A 22,345-nucleotide genomic window follows, 5' to 3' on the forward strand; every position below is an offset into this window, starting at 1 on the left:
TTTCTCATAAGATATCCCTTTCATTCCTGGAATCATCCTTGTGAACCTCCTCTGGACTCTCTCTAATGCCAGCATATCTTTTCTTAGATGAGGAGCCCAAAACTGTTCACCATACAAGGCCTCACAGTGCCTTATAAACCCTCAGCAACACACTCCTGATGCTAACTTTGCATTTGCCTTCTGCACCACCGTCTTAACCTGTACAGAACACCCTAAAGGTTAACTTACAAAGACTCCCAAGTCATTTTGCATCTCTGATTTTTTGGATTATCTCTCCATTTAGAAATCAGTGTGCACATTGATTTCTACTACCAAAGTGCATGACTGTACATTTTCCAACATTGTATTTCATTTGTCACTTTCCTGCCCATTATCCTAATCTGTCCAAGTCCTCCTACAGTCTTCCTGTTACCTCAACACTACCTGCCCCTCCATCTTCGTATCATCTGCGAACTTGGCAATAAAGCCATCTATCTCATCATCTAAATCATTGGTGTACAGCATAAAGAGAAGCAGTCCCAACACTGAGCCCTGCGGAACACCATTGGGAAATTAAAAAAATAAATAAAATATGCAAAATAAGAGAAATACAGATGTAATAATGGGTTAACAAGCTGCCCAGAAATCAGATGGCGGAGAGGATAAAGTTGTTTCTATACCAATGAGTGTTGGTCTTCAGGCTCCTGGTAGTAATGAGAAGAGGGTATATCCTGGATGGTGTCCATAGCAATGGATAGTTTATACATTTAATTACACCATATTTTGTGAAAATAAACTTGCAAGTTAGCAATAGAAGATTATATTTTTGGAAATTTTTCTCAAAATGTTGATTATTAAAAGCACACCAGCTGCTTAAAAATGCTAAATATGGTTTAATAGCTCTGACAGGTAGTGCTGATGGTAATTTTCATCTTCAACAGTGTAACAGTAAAGCAACAGAGGCACCAAATGAAAGCACGCCCCATTTTAAAGGTAGGAACAGAAAAACATTTTCAGTGTAACATGTGGTTTTGCTAGGTGCAGGTCTGTTGTCTGATTGAAGGTTCAAATGTAGAACACGCAAGCAAGGATATATAACGTAAGGTACCAGCGAGGCCTCACTTGGAGTATTGTGAGCAGTTTTGGGCCACTTATCTGACAAAGGATGTGCTGACATTGGAGAGGGTTCAAAGGAGGTTCTCAAAAAATGATTCCAGGATTGAAAAGTTTATCGTATGAAGAGCATTTGATAGCTCGGGGCCTGCATTTCAGAAGAATGGGGGTATCTCATTGAAACCTACTGAATGTTGAAAGGTCTCAGTAGAGCAGAGGTGAGAATTTGTTTCCTATGGTGGGTGAGTCGAAGACAGAGGGCACAGCTTCAGAATAAAGGAATAACCATTTAGAAAGGAGATGAGGAGATATTTCTTAGCCAGAGGGTGGTGAATCTCTGGAAATCGTTGCCACTGGTGGCTGTGAATGCTAAGTCATTGGTATATATAAGGCAGAGGCTGATGAATTCTTGATTAGTCAGTGCCCAAAGGGACACAAGGAGAAGACAGGAGATTGGTGCTGAGAGGGAAATGGATCAGACAATATAAAATGACACAGCAAACCTGATGGGCTAAATGGCCTAATTCAGCTCCGAAATATTACAGTCTTATGGTCTGTCCAGGTCTAGCCATGTAAGTGCAAACTCCAGGTTGATACTTCAGAGTAGTCACCAGAGATTATTCACTTCCCCAAATGGAGGTATAACATTCTGAATTGCTGTATTGAATATTTTACCCCTCCTTTCCTGGCCAAAGTGTGTCACTTGCAAACTGGTGTCACCACCATAATACGTCAAGATTAAGTTTATTGTCATCCAACTGTACACATGTATACAGCTAAATGAAACAATGTTCCTCTGGGATCAAATATATCACATATGTATATCACAAAAAGGACTAAAAATAATATTTACAGATAATAAAAACAATTCTGTAGGTGTGAATGTCAGGGAAGGGAAGAGTTCAGATATTAGAGAGCACCCCTGTGGCTATCCCCCTATTACCTCGTTTTGGATGCTGTTGAGGTGGAGGGGGTGACCTGACAGAGGACGACCACAGCAATCAGGTCTCTGGCACTGAGCCTGGTTCTGTGGTGCAGAAGGGAAAGAGGAAGATGAGGAATTGAATTGTCATAGGGGATTCCATAGCGAGTGGAACAGACAGGAGGTTCTGTCAGCCTGATGGAGATACCTGCATGGTGTCTTGCCTCCCAGGTGCCAGGGTACAGGATGTTTCAGGTTGGGTGCAGAGTATTCTGAAGGGAGAGGGTGAACGGCCAGAAGTCTTGGTACACGTTTTTACCAATGACATAGGTAGAAAAAGCGAGGAGGTGAGAATTCAGGGAGTTGGGTAGGAAGCTGAGAAGCAGGACCTCCAGGGCAGTAACCTCAGGATTGCTGCCTGTGCTACGTGCTAACGAGTTCAAGAATAAGCGTGGTCAAGTATATTAATGTGTGGCTGAGGGACTGGTGCAGAGGGTAGGGCTTCAGATTCCTGGACCACTGGGGCCTCTCCTGGGGCAGGTACAACCTGTACAAAAAGGATGGGTTACACCTGAACCCAAAGGGGTCCAATATCCTAGCAGGTAGGTTTAATAGAGCTGTTAGGGAGGGTTTAAATTAATTTGGCAGGTGGATGGGAATTGGAATGATAGGCCTGAGGAAGGGGAAAACAGAAATAAATCAAAAGTAGTGTGCAACAGAGATGATAGGAAGGACAGGTAGGAGATGAGGCATAATCACAGCCAATGGCATGAGTTACAGGCCAATAGAGGTGTGATGCAGTTAAACCAGAGAGCAAAAACTACAGGTTGAAAGTGTTGTATTTGAATGCATGCAACGTAAGAAATAAAATAGATGATCTTGAAATTCAGCTACAGATTGGCAAGTATGATGTTGTGGCCATCTCAGAAACTTGGCTAAAGGATGGCTGTCATTGCGAGCTTAATGTCGAAGGATATACGGTGTATCAGAAAGATAGGCTAGTAGGCAGAGGGGATGGTGTGGCCCTGTGTATAAGAAACAATATTAAATCATTAGAAAGGGATGACATAGGATCAGAGAGTGTAGTCTCTATAGGTTGAGTTAAGAAATGGCAAGGATAAAAGGACCGTAATGGCAGTTGTATACAGGCCTCCAAACAGCATCCGGGATGTGGATTACAAACTGAAGCAGGAGATAGGAAAGGCATGTCAGAAGGGCAATGTTATGATAATGGTTGAGGATTTTAACATGAAAGTGGATTGGGAAAAACAGGTCCGTATTGGAGAGAGAGAATTTGTAGAATGTCTGAGGGATGGCTTTTTAGAACAGCTTGTGGTTGAGCCCAGTAGGGAATCGGCTATGCTGGATTGGGTGTTGTGCAATGATCCGGAGGTGATAAGAGAGCTTAATGTTAAGGACCCTTAGGAAACAGTGACCACAATATGACTGAGTTCACTTTGAAACTTGAGAAGGAGAAATGTGTCAGTATTTCAGTGGAATAGAGGAAATTACAATGGCATGAGAGGAGAACTGGCCAAAGTTGACTGGAAAGGGACATTAGCAGGAAGAACAGCAGAGCAGCAATGGCTGGAGTTTCTGCAAGACAGAAACTCCAGCCATAAGGGAAGTACAAGACAGATATATTCCAAATAAGAAGACATTTTTGAATGGAAGAAGGACACTACCATGGGTGACGAGTGAAGTCAGAGCCAAAGTAAGAGCAAAAGAGAGGGCATACAAGGAAGCCAAAGCTAGTGGGAAGATGGAGGATTGGGAAGCTTTTAAGAACTTGCAGAGGGAAACTAAGAAGGTCACTAGGAAGGAAAAGATGAATTATGAAAGGAAGCTGGCAACTAATATCAAAGAAGATATTAAAAGCTTTTTTAAGTATATAAAGGGTAAAAGAGAGTCGAAGGTAGATATAGGAGCAATAGAAAATGGCACAGAAGGTGTTGTAATAAGGGGCGCAGAAATGGCAGAAGAACATATGACAGAGGAACAATGCATATTTTGCATCGGTCTTCACAGTGGAAGACATCTGCAGTATACTGGACATTCAAGGGTGTCAGGGAAGTGAAGTATGTGCAGTGAAAATTATGATTGAGAAGATGCTCCGGAACCTTAATGGTCTGAGGGCAGACAAATCTCCTGGACCTGATGGACTGCACCCATGGGTTCTGAAGGAAGTAGCTGGAGAGATTGCGGAAGCATTAACGATGGTCTTTCAAGAATCAATTAATTCTGGCATCGTACTGGATGACTGGAAAATTGTGAATGTAACTCTGCTATTTAAGAAGGGTGGGAGGCAGCAGAAAGGAAACTATAGACCTGTTAGCCTGACATCTGTGGTTGCGAAGTTGTTGGAATCGATTGTTAGGGATGAGATTACGGAATACCTGGAAGCACATGAGAAGATAAGCCAAAGCCAGCATGGTTTCCTGAAAGGAAAATCCTGGCTGACTAACCTCCTGCAATTCTTTGAGGAAATAACAAGCAGGGTAAACAATGGAGATGCTGTAGATGTGGTGTACTTGGATTTTCAGAAGGCCTTTGACAAGATGCCGCACATGAGGCTGCTTAGCAAGATAAGAGCCCGTGGAATTACAGGGAAGTTACTAGAATGGGTGGAGCATTGGCTGATTGGCAGAAAACAGAGAGTGGGAATAAAGGGTTCTATTCTCGCTGGCTGTTGGTCCCCAGTGGAGTTTCACAGGGGTCGGTGTTGGAACTGCTTTAATGGATTTGTGGCTAAATTTTCTGATGATTCAAAGACAGGTGGAAGAGCAGGTAGTGTTGAGGAAACAGAGAGCCTGCAGAAAGACTTAGATAGTTTAGGAAAATGGACAAAGAAGTGGCAAGTGGAATACAATGTTGGAAAGTGCATGGTCTTGCACTTTGCTGGATGAAATAAATGGGAAGACAATTATTTAGATGGAGAGAAAATCCAAAATGCAGAGATGCAAAGGGACTTGGGAGTCCTTGTGCAGGATACCCTAAATGTTAACCTCCAGGTGGTGAAGAAGGCGAATGCAATGTTGGCATTCATTTCTTGAAGTATAGAATATAAGAGCAGGGATGTGATGTTGAGGCTCTATAAGGTACTCGTGAGACCACACTTGGAGTATTGTGTACAGTTTTGTGCTCCTTATTTTAGAAAGGATATACTGACATTGGAGAGGGTTCAGAGAAGATTCACAAGAATGATTCCAGGAATGAAAGGGTTATGAGGAACATTTGGCAGCTCTTGGGCTGAATTTCTTGGAGTTCAGGAGAATGAAGGGGGATCTCACAGAAACATACCGAATGTTAAACGGCCAGAACAGCTTAGATATGGCAAAGTTATTTCCCATGGTAGGGGAGTATAGGACAAGAGGGCATGATTGAAGGATGTCCATTTAGAACAAGGATGCAGACAAATTACTTTAGTCAGAGGGTGCTAAATCTGTGGAATTTGCTGCCACGAGCGGCTGTGGAGGGCAAGTCATTGGGTGCATTTAAGGCAGAGATAGATAGGTTCTTGATTAGCTAGGGCATCCAAGGGTATGGGGAGAAAGCAGGGGAGTGGGGACGACTGGAAGAATGGGATCAGCCCATGATTGAATGGTTGTGCAGACTCGATGGGCTGAATTGCCTACTTCTGCTCCTATATCTTATGGTCTTAAAAATGGACATGAAGTGCACTGCAGCATATAGTTAAATATACAGCAGTATAATGTTACAGCTGCTGTCATATATGTGTACTGGGAAGTACCAGGGCATTCAGAAGTCTCACAGCCATCTCAACTTTTCTCACTGCAATGCTGCACCTCACCTCCAACCAACCCCCAGCTGGAGTGCAATGAATTTATAAGACAAATCGGAAACTGTTGTCATCTCCTCGTACAGGACCAAGGCCACTCCACCTTCTGCCATTGACCTGTAGTCTGTACATGGCTCTTGATTTTTCATAAGACCATAAGATATAGGAGCAGAATTATGCTATCTGTCCCATTGAGTCTGCTCTGCCATTTTCCCTCTCAACCCCATTCTTCTGCCTACTCCCCGTATCCTTTCATGCCCTGACTGAAATAAATGCTAAGATTGCATTTGGCTTCCTCACTACTGACTCAACCTGCAAGTTAACCTTTAGGGAATTCTGCATGAGGACTCAAGTTCCCTTGCACCTCAGAATTTTGAATTTTCTGCCCATTTAGAAAATAGGCTACACTTTTGTTCCTTCAGTCAAAGTGCATACTATACACTTCCTGACACTGTATTCCATCTGCTACTTCTTTGCTCATTATCCTAATCTGTCTAAAATTTTTTATAACCTCCCTGCTTCCTCAATACCACCTGTCCCTCCATGTATATTTGTATCATCCTGAAACCTGGCTACAAACCCATTTATTTTGTCATACAAATCATTGACATATAACATAAAAAGAAGTGGTCCCAACACCAACACACTAGAGAACACCATTAGTCACTGGCAGCCAACCAGAAAGGCTCCCGATATTCTCACTCTTTGCCTCCTGCCAATCAGCCAATGCTGCTATCTTTCCTGTAAGTTCTTATCTTATTAAGCAGCCTCATGTGTAGCAACATGTCAAAGGCCTTCTGAAGATCCAAATACACAACATCCACCGATACTCCTTTGTCTATCCTGCTTGTTATTTCCTCAAAGAAACCCAACAGACTGGTCAGGCAAGATTTTCCCTCTAGAAAAACATGCTGACTTTGGCCTATTTTATCATGTGCCTTCAAATACCCCAAGATCTCATCCTTGCCAATTGGTTCCAACATTTTCTCAACCACTGAGGTCAGGCTAAGTAGCCTATAGTTTCCTTTCTTCTGCTACTCTTCTTTTTTTGAAGGGTGGAGTGAGATTTCCAATTCACCAGTCCACTGGAACAATGCCAGAATCTAGTGATTCTTGAAAGATCATGACTAATGCCGCCACAATCTCTTCAGCTACCTCCTTCAGAACCCTAGGGTGTAGCTCTTCTGTTCCAGTTGATTTGTCTACCTTCGGACCTTTCATCTTCCCAAGCACCTTCTCGCTTGTAATCGTCATTAAGTTCATTCTCAAACCTTTTGCATACTGTTGCTGTCTTCCACAGTGAAGATGGATACAAAATATTTATTGAGTTTCTGCCATTTCCTTGACCTGCATTACAACCCCTCCAGTATCATTTTTCAGTGGTCTGAAATCTACTCTCACCTCATTTTTACTCTTTATATATCTGATAAAACTTTTAGTATCATCTTATCATCTTTGGTATTATTGGCTAGCTCACCTTCATATTTCATCTTTTCTCTCTTTATGGCTTTTTAAAAATTGTCTTCTGTTGGTTTTAAAAAGCTTTCCAGCCTTATTTTTTGCTCTATTATATGCCCCCTCTTTTGCTTTTTGCTCTCTTTGACTGCCTTTATCAACCACAGTTGCATCATGCTTCCTTTAGAACATGTCTTGACCTTTGGGATGTATCTACCCTGTGTCTTCCAAATTATCCCCAGAAACTCGAGTCAGTGAGGTACATCCTGTTGCAGTTTTGCAGCAGAAATGATGAATGGAGTAAATGAGCCGGTGATTAACTAGCTCCCACCCAAGGGTCTGACAACCCCTCAGGACCATTCTGACTGCTAGCAAAAATTTTTTAAAAAATTTAAAAAAAAGAAACTCGAGCCATTGCTGCTCTGGGGACATTTCTGCTAGAAACCCCTTCCAATCAGCTTTGGTCAGCTCTTCTCTCATGTCTCTATAATTTCCTTTACTCCACAGTAATTTTGATACACCTGACTTTTGCTTCTCTCTCTTAAATTGCAATGTGAAGCCTCTCATATTATGTACACTGCCTCCGAAGGGTTCTTTACCTTAGCTCCCTAATCAAATCCAGTTGATACATTTGGAGGCCTGGCTTCAAGTTATCCATTATCCATTTGGAAATTGTGGTCTTTGTAGTCAACATCCACAAATCGATGGGACCCAATTAACTTCCCTTTAAAGAAAAATATGACAACATGACAATGAAGGTCTACAGCAAGATGCTGGTGAGTGGGACCACTTTGAGTCATTTAGCATGGATCCAGTTCTTTGGCCTAACTGGTTCATGTTGACTATGATTCCCATCTAAGCTAGTCCCATTTTCCAGCTTTTGAACCTTATCCCTCTAAATCGTTCCTATCCAGATACCAGTTCAAATGCCCTTTAAAAGTTATTCGTGTACCTGCTGGAACCATTTCCTTTGGCAGCTCATTCCATATAATAATGACTCTCCAAGAAAAAGTTGTCTCCCAGGACCTTATTAAATCTATGATCCCCAAAATCGGAAAATGTCTGACAGTGAGGTTCTAATCACAATAAGTTGGTTCCGCCAGACAGGTTATTATTGAAAGACCTAGATAAAGTGAACCTATGGAGGATGTTTTCAGTAGTGGGGGAGTAGAGGACCAGAGGGCACAGCTTCAGAATACAAGGGCATCCATTTACACAGATGTGAGGAAGAACCTCTTTAACCAGAAGGTGGTGAATTTGTGCAATTCCTTGATATGGGTGGCTGTGGAGGCTAAGCCCTTGAGTATACTAAAGGAGGCAGTTGATAGGTTCTTGATTAGTAACGACATCAAAGGTTATGGGAAGAAAGCTGGAGAAAGTGGGTGGGAGAGAAAATAAATTATCAATGATCGAATGGCAGAGCAGACTCCATGAGCTGTTTCTATGTCTTCTGGTCATATGGTACTGAGATACAGTGAAAAGCTATTGTTTGCATGCCATCCAGACAGATCATGCTATACATAATCATATCAAGGCAGTACAAAAGGACATTGATAACCAAATGCGGAATATAATGTTACAGTCATCAAGAATACACGATGCACATGGCTTGACTGTTCAAAAGAGTGGAGGAGCATTTGGGAGGGTATTGAGAATCTGAAGTCCTTTCACAGGGGCACATGGTATCCCAGTGCACCATCTTCCAAACAACCAACACCTGTGCTCCCACCTACTCCATTCCCCTGTGTCAAGTACCTCCTGTCCTGGCTGCAGTCTTATCTGTGGGCCCCATACTGACCTTGTCAGACAGCTGAGAACCTGAAGAAGTGGTGCAGAAAAGCGAACCTCAAAGGACTCTCCATAGGAGATTGTAGCAATCTAATAGTTTCAGAATCATTTTTTGCTAATCCCAATTTTTAAAATTAAAACTGAATTTGCCTTCTCAAACGGCTGCCGTGAGATCGCAACTCCCATTCTCTGGAGTTTTCATCCTTCTCTCTAGAGTACTAGTCCATTAACAGAACCCTGATATAACAATACATTAGAAAGCCAGTTAATTGCCAGCAGCATTGTGAGATGTCTCCAGTCTCTTGGATGAAAGTAGAGAGTGCCAGTAGCATGTGAAGAGAGGGAAATGGAGTTGACCTTAGTCACACATGCAAAATGCTGGAGGAACTCGGCAGGTCAGGCAGCATCCATGGAAAGGAATGAACAATCACATCTTGTGCTGAGGCTCTTCATCAGGACTGGAAAGGAAGGGGGAAGAAGCCAGAATGAGAAGGTGAGAGCTGAAGCCAGGTGGCTGGGGGAGAGGAGATGAACTGAGAAGCTGGAAGCTGATAAGTGGAAAATGTAAAGGCCCGAAGTAGAAGGAATCTAGTAGGAGAGGAGAGTGGACCACAGGAGAAAGGGAAGGAGGTGAGGAGCACCAGAGTGAGGTGATAGGCAGGTTAGGAGAACAGAAATGGAAAGAGGGAGAGAAGAATGAGGAACTGAAGGAAATGGTGAGGGGGAAATACTACAGTAAGTTAGAAAAATTGATTTTCATGCCAACAGGTTGGAAACTATCTATATGGAAAATAAAATGTTGCTCTTCCAACCTGTGAGTGGCCTCATCGTGATGGCGGGGGGGGGGGGGGGGCGGAGGAGTATGGACCGACATGCCTGGATTGGAATGGGGATTGGAATTAAAATGGTTGTCACTGGAAATCCTGCTTGATACTGTTTCTCTTTCTACTGCCTGGACCTGCTGAATGTTTCCTAGAATGCTGAAAGAGGTAGTGGTGGAGATTGTGGAGGCATTAATAATAATCTTTTCAAAAATCATTGGGTTCCGGCATGGTGCCAGAGGACTAGAAACTTGCAATTGACACTTCGGCCTTTAAGAAAGGAGGAAGGCAGCAGAAAGGAAATTATGCACCAGTTAGCCTGACCTCAGTGGTTGGAAGGATGTTAGAGTCAATTTTTAAGGATGAGGTTATGGAGTGCTTGGTGACACAGTACAAGATAGGACAAAGTTAGCAATTTTGCCTGACACACTGGTTGGAATTCTTTGAGGAGATTACAAGTAGGATAGATAAAGAGGACATAGTTGATGTTGTATATTTGAACTTTCAGAAGGCCTTTGACAAAGTGCCCTACATGAGGCTGCTACAAAATTAAGAGTACATGGTATTACAGGAAAGTTACTGGCATGGTTAGAGCATTGGCTGATTGGTAGGAGGCAGTGAGTGGGAATAAAAGGATCATTTTCTGGTTGGCTGCAAACCAGAAAATGACAGTGACTAGTGAGGTTCCATAGGGGTCGGTGTTGGGACCTCTTCTTTTTATGCTGTATACCAATGATTTAGATGATGGAATAGATGGCTTTGTTGCCAAGTTTTCAGGTGATACAAAGATTGTTGGAGAGACAGGTAATGTTCAAGAAGCAGGTAGACTGCAGAAGGACTTAGATTAGGAGAATGGGCAAGAAAGTGGCAAATGAATTACAAAGTTGGAAAATGCATTGTCATGCACTTTGGTAGTAGAAATAAATGTGCACACTATTTTCTAAATGGAGAGAAAACCAAATATCAGAGATACAAAGGGACTTGGAAATCTTTGTACAGAACACCCTAAAGGTTAGGGATGTAATCTTGAGGCTTTATGAGGCACCGTGAGGCCTCACCTTGAGTATTATGAACAGTTTTGGGCTCCTCATCTAAGAAAAGATATGTTGGCCTTAGAGAGAGTCCAGATGAGGTTCACAAAGATGAATCCAGGAATGAAAAGGTTATCATAGGAGGAACATTTGATAGTTCTGGGTCTGTACTCACTGGAATTTAGAAGGATGAGGGGGATGTCATTGAAATCTTTTGTATGTTGAAAGGCCTAGACAGAGTAAATGTGGAAAGGATGTTTCTCATGGTGGGGGAGTCTAGGACAAGAGGGCACAGCCTCAGGTTATAGGGACATCCATTTAAAACAGTACTGAGGAGAAATTTCTTTTGCCAGAAGTTGGTGAATCTGTGGAATTTGTTACACCAGGCAGCTGTGGAGGCCAGGTCATTGGGTATATTTGAGGCAGAGCTTGATAGGTTCTTGATTACACACAACCTCAAAGGTTATGGGAGAAGGCTGGGATTGGGGCTGAGGAAGGGAAAAATGGATCAGTCATGATTGAATGACAGAGCACACTTGATGGGTTAAATGGCCTAATTATGCTCCTATGTCTTATGGTGTTATAGTCTAACATTTCCAGCAGTTTCTGTTTTTATTTCAGATTTCCATTATCTGCAGTTTAAAAAAATTTTTTTAAACCCACAAGGTTTACCAAATAAATAAACAGAATTACAAGTTTAGTTGTATCTACATTATTAGAATAGAACAATATTAGCTTTCTCCCGGAGGCATGTGAAATAAGAAACTCCTAGAAATCATAATGTTATTTCTAAGATACCAGATTAATTGTTTATAAGAGACACAGAAGACTGTCTATGCTTCAGGTTCCAAGATCTCCAAAACACTGGAGAAATTCAGCAGGATGGAAAGCAGGGGGAAAAGAATTGCCAGCATTTCAGGTTGAAGATCTGCATCACTCCTGATACAGGGTTTCAATCCAAAACATTGACAATTAGTTGCTTATATGCTGATTCTGCATCTTTTAATCCCATGTTTGGCAGACGACTTGATTGCATTTACAGAAATAATAGGTTTCAACAAAATTCCTTTAGTGATAGTTTCTGATTGCACTATGCTGAAGGTATTTCAGTTTATGCTTGGCCAAAGCTCAATTCTTTGGTTTCTATAATAATTCCCAAAAATCCTCCTTACTGACCTTGGTGCTGCATGAACCCAATTAGAAGAGGTGCCATGGTTAATGATTTCTTAACTGATCCTGTGGGCAGTTAACCATGCTTAATTTAAGTGCCTTGGGATACTCCTATAAAAAACATTTATTGATACCAAGCAACCAATATATTTCATTTAACAAAAAGGTTCCTTGGTAGGTCATTACTCTGTAGATTCATGAAAAGGAGACAATTACCTAGAAGACCGGGTAAAACCTGGAATCCAGCAGAGTTAGAATAAAGGGTAGATCCATAGCACAGGAACAAGCCCTCTGGCTGGCTGAGACCTCTCTGATCATCCAGTTCCCAATTACACTCAACCCATCTTATTCTCTCCACACCCCGCATGCCGCCAGCCAAGGTCGTCCACCAGGGCTGTTAACTGTTGGGTCAAGTTGAGTTTATCATCATATACGCTGGTTTGGTGAGGTACAGGTACATATGAAAATCCTGCCCGCAGCAGCATCAAATTCATATTTCAGGTTCATTTATCACACGTACAGTGAACCATACAGTGAAATGTGTCCTTTGTGTTAACAGCCAACACAACCTAGCAACGTGATGGGGGCCAGCCCACAGGTATCACCACACGTTCCGGCACCAACATAGCATGCGCACCATGTTCACAGAACAACACAAGCAACAACAGCAGCAATGAAACTGAATCAGCTACAGTCAAACAACCCCTATTCCCCCCCTCTGACTTACCCACCCACCCATACACACACATAAACAGTCCTCCAACCGTAGTCCCGGCCTTCTCCCGGTCTCCAGCCTCTAGCAAACTTGCAGATATTGTGCCTTCGCTTTTCCCAGTGGACTAGTCCACTCAGGGCACTGGCCACTGGGCTTTGACTTGTGGACTTCTGGACTTCTGGTTGACCTCTTTGCTTTGATCTTTTGTACTGGCTGCAGATCACCTGTGGGCTTTGACCTTCAGTATTGACCCTGGCACATAGATTCAGACAGCACACAAGATATAAATCAAACAATAATACACACAAATAATACAAGTCAGTGAAGGGAACTGTCTTGTATAATGTAAAAATACATTTAAATACAATGTGCAAAAATACAATTAAAAACACGATCATTGTAGTGCATGAGATGGTCCATGGTATTCTGTTGCTGAGGTAAGAATGGGGTTGTGCAGGTCGGTTCCAGATGGTTGTAGGAATGTAGCTGAATCTGAACCTAGTGCTGTGAGACTTCAGGCTTCTGTACCTACTGATTTGAACTTGTCAACAAATAATTCAGAATTTGCACTTACCCCAACAGGAGTGTGATTAGTATGCATAAAGGCTTCAGAAAACAAAAATATAAATCATTGAGGTAGGAAGCCAATGAACTTGAGGATTGAGGGCTCTGAGGTGAGAGGAAAAATAGAAACATAGAGCTAGGAAATAAGAATTCATGTGGTGTAGGAGAGCAAAGGTGTCAGGGGTAGAGGTCGCCAAATCATTTATAACAGCTTTGCTGATCTGCAAAGCAATTAAAAATGTCAACAAGTCACTGGGTTGTAATTCTGATAGAATCAGAGTTTAAAGCAGCCAAGTTATATGAAAATGTTATGGAAACCGGCCAGTACACAGCTAGAGTGCTGTGCACAGCTGTGATCTCTGCACAATAACAGGGCAGAGAAGCAGTTGGGAAAGCTAAAAAAAAGTATTTTCAAAGATGCTACCATAAATGTCTGATTACATCAGGAAAATATGAAACAAGTTGTTTAGTTTTCTTTGAGAATGAGAAATATTTAAATGATCAATTAGTCACATGTGGTTGAATCAAAAAACCAAAGGCACTAAATAGGCACTAATATATCTAATAGGATAATGAGAGAAAATTTATTATTATTATGTACAATTACAGTAAGTGATTGGCTTACAAAAATAGATATAAAAGAGAATAGAAGGAATAGCTGGAAGGTGTAAATAAGAATGGGGAAAGATGAAATATCCTTAGCAAATATGGTTAAGGAGAACCAGTGGTATTTTATATGTCTATTAGGAGCAAGAGGTAGCTAGAAGGGGTAGGTCGGCTGAAGGACAAAGAAGGAATTTATGCTTGAAGCCAGAGAAAGCAGGCTAAGTCCTGAATGAGTACTAAACATTAGTATTCACTATGGAGTATAGTAAGATCGGTGAAGGTTATGTTAATATTCTATGGCAAGATGATAATAAGAAAGAGTAGGTGCTGGGTCTCTTGTAAAATATTAAGGCAGATAAGACCCTAGGGCCTGATGGAAGGCAGGAGAATGGGGCAGAGAGGGAAATTGATCATCCATGATGGAATAGCAGAGCAGACTTGATGGGTCAAATTGCCTAATTCTGCTCCCATGTCTTATGGTCTGAGATCTTAAGGAATATGTCCCAGGTCACAAGAGATTCTGCAGATGCTGGAAATCCGGAGGAATAAACACAAAACACTGGAGGAACTCAGCAGTTCAGGCAGCATCTATGGAGAGGAATGAACATTTGGTGTTTCAGGCTGAGACCCTTCATCAGGACTGGAAAGCAGGAGAGAAGGAGATCCCAGGATACTGAGGGCAGCAAGGGAGATGCCTGACAAGGTATTGTGCATGTGGACTTCAGTAAAACATTTGGCAAGGCCCATCATGGTAGTCTCATGGGATCCACAGTGAGTTTGTGTATTGGATACAAATTTGGCTTGGTCATTTGTAATTTTCCAGTCCACCAGAACCATACCAGAGTCCAATCGTTCTTGGAAGATCATTACTAATGCCTCCACAATCTCTACTACTACCTCTTCCAGAAGCCTAGCTGCTGTATGTACCTATGTGCTTTATGTACCTTCAGGTCTTCCCTTGTTTTGAGCACCTTCTCCCTTGTAATAGCAACTGCACTCATTATGTTTCAACATCTGGCCCTCTGCTAGTTTCTTTCACAGTGAAATCTGATGCAAAATACTCATTTAGTCCATCTGCCATCTCCTTGGCCCCTATTATTATTTTTCCAGCCTCATTTTCTAGTGGTCTTATATCCACTCTCATTTCTCTTTTAATTTTAATATACTAGAAAAAGCTTTTTACATCCACCTTGATATTGTTTGTTATCTTGCTTTTATATTTAATCTTTTCCCTCCTAATGATTTTTTATTTGCTTTCTGTAGGGTTTTAAAAACTCTCCAATCCTCTATCTTTGTGCTACTTTTCCCTTTGTTTTATGCCTTAACTTTTGCTTTTACATTAGCTTTGACTTACTTTGTTGGCCATGGTTGTACTATTTTGCCATTTGAGTATTTCTTTCCTTTTGGAATTCATCTATCTGCACTGTCCTCATTTTTCTCAGCAACTGAAGCCACTGCTGCTCTGCTGTCATCCCTGCCAACATCTCTTTCCAATTTACCTTGGCCAGTTCCTCTCTCATACCACTGTAATTTCCTTTACTCCACTGAAATACTGCTATGCCGGACTTTACTTTCTCACTATCAGATTTCAAGTTGAACTCAGTCACGTTGTGATCACTGCCTTCTAAGGATGCTAGTTCTTGACAGAACACCCAGTCCAGTATAGCTGACCCTTAGTAGGCTCAATGACGAACTACTCCAAAAAGCCACTTCACTCCTGAGATCTATCTCCAACCTGATTTTCCCAATCTATCATAACATTTCCATAACTATCATAACACTGCCCTTTTGACATGTCTTTTCTCTTTCCCATTGTAATCTGTAGTCCACATCCCAGCTACTCTTTGGAGGCTTGTATATAAGTGCTATCAGGGTCCTTTTACCCTTGCAGTTTCTTAACTCAACCCACAAGGATTTAACATCTTTTGATCATCTTTCTACTGGTTTGATGCCATTCTTCACCAGCAGAGCCACAACACCCTTTCTGCCTACCTTCCTATCCCTCTGACACAATGTATAACCTTGGACATTCAGCTCCCAACTACAACCATCCTTCAGCCACCATTCAGTTCACAAACATGTGAAAATCTGCAGATGCTGGAAATCCACGCACCACACACAAAATGCTGGAGGAACTCAGCAGGTCAGGAAGCATCTATGGAAAAAGTACGGTCACAGCATCTATAGAAATGCTGCCTGGTCTGCTGAGTTCCTTCAGCAGACGTGGCCACAACATCATACCTGACAATCTGTAAAAGTGCAACAAGATCATCCACCATATTTCTTGTACTCCATGCATTGAGATACAACACTTTGACTACTGTATTTGTTATCCTTTTTGATTCTGCATACCTAATGCACTGATACTCACCGTGCTGGCTTCAATTTTGTCTTGTCATCTGTCTGCCCTTCCTGACGGTCTGACTGCATGCCATCTTTGCTGTTTAACCATCCGTTCTATCCTGAGTTGCTTCACTATGGTTCCCATCCCCCTGCCAAATTAGTTTAAACCCTCCCCAACAGCTCTAACAATTTTGCCCACATTAATACTGGTCTCCCTCGAGTTCAGGTGCAACTCATCCTTTTTGAACAGCTCATACCTCCCCAAGAAGAGATCCCAATGATCCAAGAACCTGAAGCCCTGCCCCCTGCACCAGCTTTTCAGCCATGCATTTAACTGCTAAATCTTCCTGTTTCCACCCTCACTGGCACGTGGCACAGGCAGCAACCCAGAAATTACTACCTGGGAGGTCCTACTTCTCAGCTTTTTGCCTAGCTCTCTAAATTCGCTCTTCAGGAATTCTTTGCTTTTCCTTTCTATGTCACTGGTACAAATATGTACCAAGACATCTGGCTTCTCTTCACACCCCACCCTTCAAAACGCTGCGGATGTGATCTGAGATGTACCTGACCCTGGCACCTGGGAGGTGTGCTGAACCAATGAAATTATTAATAAAATGGCCACCTAAGTTACTCCCTTCTTCTCACTCAACGTGCAGACCCTTCCATTTTCTACACATTCATGTGCCTATCTAAACAAGTCTTAAAATCCTCTATTGTACCTGCTTCTACTGCCACACCAGACAGCGCATTCCAGGCACCCACCATTCTCTGTATAAAAGAAAAACTTTCCCTTCACATCTCTTTTGAAATTATCCCCTCTCACCTTAAATGCCTCTGGCATTGGACATTTCAACTCTGGGAACAATATGTCAACAATGTATGAGAGGTATTTAGACAGACACATGAGGGAATGGAGGGATAGGAACATATGCAGGCAAAGGAAATTAGTAGGATTGGAATCTTGGTTGAAACAGGCCAAAGGACCTGTTGTTGTGCTTGTGTGTTTTAGGTGCACATGGAGGACATCTGGTCTCTTTCTTGGCCACAGATTTAGTGTAGTTCAATCAGAAATGCAACAAAAAAAATTTGAAGCCATTTGCAAGAAATGGCTGAAATCTACTTAGAAAGCATTGATAATGGTCTGGCAGATTATGTTATTAATTGTGACTGGTTCTCGCCTTTTAATGGTAATGGGGGTTCTCGAATAGTAAAAGCATCATTTGTTACTGCAGCATTATCTGACAGGCCCAGCTTTCAATTTCATCTTCACTCAGTCCATGCTCCATTAATATTCCACTCAAGTCCATTTTGAATATTTTGTGTGCTAAAGGCTCTGTAATCCTATTGAATGTATGCTCCTTCATAAAACATATTCATTTTCTGGTCTTCATGTCCATTTAAAGTGTGGTAGTCCTGTCAGTAATATATTTATTAGGAATAGATGTTCTTTGAAACAATGCCGTGAGATCTTTTCCATCTACTTTAGATACCAGAATCACAAATGAATATTTCAAATGAAGGGTGGAAACTTCAGTGTATCGTTCCTTCAGCTTTATACCCAAGTCTCCAGAATGAGATCTGAACCTGGGGAGCATTTCTTTCCTAGTGAAGAAGGTTATCTAAGATTGGATCTTGATCAAAGTGTGCCAAATGGCCAAAGAATGAAAATTCATTCAGATCAATGCAGAGTGTTGCATTTTGGTAAGACAAACCAGGACTGGACTTGGGGAGTGTTATATAACAGAAAAACCTAGGTGTGCAGATAGTTCCTTGAATGTTTCTTCAGCTAGACAGAGTTGTGAAGAAGGTGTTTGGCATGCTTACCTTCATTGGTCAGAATATTGAGTACAGAAGTTGTGACATCATGTTATAGCTGTACTAGACAATGGTAAGGCCACATTTGGAGTACTGTGAATTGTTCTGGTTGTCTTGTGATAGGAAGGATATTATTAAACTGGCAAGGGGACCAAAAAGTTATGAGGATGCTACTGGGACTGGAGAGTTTGAGTTCTCAGGAGGGCCTGGTTAGACAAGGACTATCTGTCTAGTAGGAGGCTGATGGGAACCCTTTAATCGTGAAGGATCAAAGATGAATTGTTGTTGTCTTTTCCCCAGAGTAAGGGAGTCCAGTATTCGAGGGCACAGGTTTAAACTGAAAGGGGTAAGATTTTAAAGAGACCTGAAGGGCAAATGTTTTTCACACAGAGGGTGGGATATATTTCGAAAGAGCTGCCAAAGGAAGTTCCATGTACTGGTACATTTATGACTTCTATAAGACATATGGACAAGAAATACAGGGAAGTGAAACTAGCACAGATCAGGAAGTATGGCAGGGTTGGTGAACATTCCTTACTTTATGTGATACCTGTTGTGTTTTGTGTTACAACAGAAGCTCTATAGGGCTATTAAGACAAAAACTTTTCACGATCTTAAAAGTTTCTTCACCCAGGCAGTTAATCTGATCAATCATTTTAGCTAGCCTCTCCCACCTTCCTCTATCTGTCACTGCACTGCTCTGTAAATACTTTAAACCACTTTTTATAATGCTATTTACATTAAGAATACATGTTAGTTTTTATGTATTTATGAGCATTTTAACTCAATTTGAGGATTCCAGGTGACATATAAATTGAACCATGTAGCATCCATAGTCTGCTATATAGCCTGGAGAGGCAGACAGCCCTGCCCAAGAAAGAAACTCCCAAGTCAACTGATAGAGTATGTAGCTCTGAACCTTCTGCTGGCAGTGTCCCCTGCAGCTGATAGAATGGAGTCTAGAAGAAGAATCTTGACCTGTTTACTCCTTTCCTGACCTGCTGAGTTCCTCCAGTGTTCTGTATGTGTTACTTTGGATTTCCAGCATCTGCAGACTTCTTCATGTTTGTAATGGGGCGATTAATACTTTCCTTCCTAAAGCTAAATTTGCTCTACGGTTCAAAGCAGAGTTGGAGAGTAAATTTGAAGGTTTCAGTTGCTGTAAAATTTTAATTGCATTATTCCTCTGGCACACTCAAACATCAGACATGGAGAGGATGTTTCCAATAGTGGGTGAGTCTAGGACCAGAGGGCACAGTTTCAGAATACAAGACTTCCCTTTAGAACAGATGATGAGGGAAGGGAGGGAAGGGAGGGAAGGGATTTCTTTAGCCAGAGGATGGTGTTTCTGTGGAATTCATTGACACAGATGCTGGAGAGACCAAGTCTGTGGGCAAATTTGAAGTGGAAGTTCATAGATTGTTGATTAGTCAGGGCATCGGAGGTTATGGGGAAAAGGCAGAAGAATGAGGTTGAGAGTGATAATATGTCAGCCAAGATGGAATGGCAGAACAGACCCAAAGGGTGAAATGGCCAGATATGCTGCTATGTCTTATGGTCTTATCTTCAATGTACCAACTTATCAGCCAGCTGAGAGAATGCGAACTATGATCAATATAACTCTAACATTGACTTTATTAGATTCAAGCTGATGTTACCCTTGCTTGTCTTCTTCCAGCTCTCTAAGTGGGCTGGACCTGTGACCGACAGCTGTTGAAATGCTAAAATCGAGGCAGGGAAGTGAGAGAGAATGTCAGTGAAATAAGTTTCAATAGATACCTCCAAATTATGAGCAATGAACCATAACCAAATGTTAAATAATCCGGAGATTACCTTGTTTCTTATTTGCTTTTTTGTTTCATTGCCCTTAATCTAATGAAACCCGCATCACTAGAGTTGCCTTCCTCGGATTCAGATCTTTGTGTTTCTTCAGCCAAAGGGCACAGGGAAGTCAATGAGCATGAGCAAACTTATTCCAATGGAAGTGATTTCAGGCATCCTATCAGCTTCTATTATGAGGCATTTTCACATAGCTTTGGTGATATATTGAGTAATGGGAATTTGCATGAAGCATCTCCATTGACCTTTAGGAGAGAACATTTACTAGGTTTAGTACAGCATCACAGTTTATAGCTGTATGAAGAGCTGTAACACACTGTGGTAGACAATTTGCATACACAAGGAAGGTTAAGCATATCAATGTCAGCTTCTTCACCTAGGCCAACACTGAGTCTCTAATCTCATTGCTCACAAGCCTAATGCTTAACCTTGGATTCTACTCTGAGCTCCCTCACTGTCGGACACTATCAGGTGGACAGAGGTAAATAATCAACATTTTCAAAATTTTATTGAATTCCTTCCCCAATATCCAAGGCAACCGCCAGTTGCCTATTTTCATTGATAACATTCACCACCATGTTCTACAAACATCTGAGGATGGACAACTGTTGCAAACAGGTCATTAAGAATCAGATGCCTTTGTAACACATTTAATATTGGCAGCAAAGGATGACCATGGCAGAATGTTTTACCTTGTTAATTCCAATGTTTCTTGCTAAGTGTTCTCTGGGTTATAATAATTGTCCATGGAGGCCCACCAAACCAATCTGGGGACACCCTTGGAATGTTTAGAATAAATTAGAATTTATTTAAATCTTTCATCCATCCCACAATGTGGGAGTAAAAATCTTTGTGTTATGACTCTGATGCAATGTACAGACATGTGAATATAGAAGTCTAATTGCTTGTAGAAAGAAATTGTCCTGTAGTCTGTTGGTCCTGTTTTTAATGCTGTTGTACCATCTGCCAGATTGAAGAAACTGAAACTGTTAATGGTTGGGGTGACTGGCGTCCCTGATGATCTTTCAGGCCTTCTTTCTGTCCTCAGTGGCGGGAAGTTCGTGTCGGTAGGTGTGCTGGGCTGTCCATACCACACTCTGCAGTGCCCAGTGATAAAAACTGGTGCAGTTCCCATACCAGGCGGTATGCTCACAATGGTGTCCCTGTAACACACACAAAATGCTGGTGGAACGCAGCAGGCCAGGCAGCATCTATAGGAAGAAGTACAGTCGACGTTTCGGGCTGAGACCCTTCGTCAGGACTAATTAAAAGAAAAGATAATAAGAGATTTGACAGTGGGAGGGGGAGGGGGAAATCTGAAATGATAGAAGAAGACAGGAGGGGGTGGGGTAAAGCTAAGAGATGGAAAGTTGACTGGCCTCTCTTTTGCTGATCAACTTTCCAGCATCCCTTTTGTCAAAGGATGTTGTGTTGTTTGTTCTGTCTAATCTGAGCAGTTGAACTGGTGGCAATATTAAAGGAACCCAAAGACACTTGTTGTTTTTAAGAGGTCTAATGAATGTCCATGTTTGTAGTGTTCTAGTGAACATTTACTATAATAGAGTGAACTCCTCAAATAAAGTAGAGCCTTGAATGAGTCCACTTGTCACATTATCCCAGAGAGGAATTGAGCTGCACAGTAGAGCTGAGAACTTAGGTCCTGTCTATGTGGAGCTTCCAAATTCTCCTTGTGCAAACATAAGGGTCCTGATGAAGGTTCCTGGCCCAAAACGTTGACAGTTTACTCTTTTCCATAGATGCTGTCTGGCCTGCTGAATTCCTCCAGCATTTTGTGTGAGTTGCTTCAAGTTCTCCTTGTAGTTGCCTGGGTTTCCTCAGTGTCCTCTGGCTTCCTTCCACATGCCAAAGACTGGTGGGGTAATTGGCAAAATTAAAATTTCCCCAGCGTGTTGGTGGTCTGGGCAAAAGTGGATAAGGATTTGAGAATCTTATGTCTTTAACCTTAGAGAATTAAAATTAAATTGTATTAAAATAGGGTTGTGTTTATTTAAAGATGCAGCATGGAAAAGGCCCTTCTGCTCCAAAGAGCTGCACCACCCAGCAAGCCACCTAGCCTAGTTGCGTGGCAATTTACAATGACCAATTAACCTACTAACTGGGATGTCTTTAGACTGAGGGAGGAAAAATGGAGAACATGGAGGAAACCTATTCATTCCACAGGGAGGATAGACAGACTCCTTTCAGAGGATGCCGGATATGAACTTCATGATGCCTCAAGCCTTAATAGTGTTGCACTAACTGCAATACTACCATGGCGTACGTGCAATTGATGGTCAACATGGACAGTGGGCTAAAGTACCTTTTCTTGTGGTTTATCTCACTGTGAGTCTATTACTATGCTTTACAATTCGAAGTTTTTGAAAA

The 22,345-nt window shown here is 41.8% G+C and overlaps 1 non-coding gene across 1 annotated transcript; it reads left to right on the forward strand.

Annotated features, from left to right (window-relative positions):
• The first annotated feature begins 7,516 nt into the window (after nucleotides 1-7,516).
• On the forward strand, nucleotides 7,517-7,634 carry LOC132396223 (U8 small nucleolar RNA). The gene has a single exon (XR_009512913.1). It is a non-coding gene; the product is annotated as a U8 small nucleolar RNA (small nucleolar RNA).
• Nucleotides 7,635-22,345: the final 14,711 nt, after the last annotated feature.

Source organism: Hypanus sabinus, chromosome 6, assembly GCF_030144855.1.
Source record: "Hypanus sabinus isolate sHypSab1 chromosome 6, sHypSab1.hap1, whole genome shotgun sequence".
Lineage (NCBI taxonomy): Eukaryota > Metazoa > Chordata > Chondrichthyes > Myliobatiformes > Dasyatidae > Hypanus > Hypanus sabinus.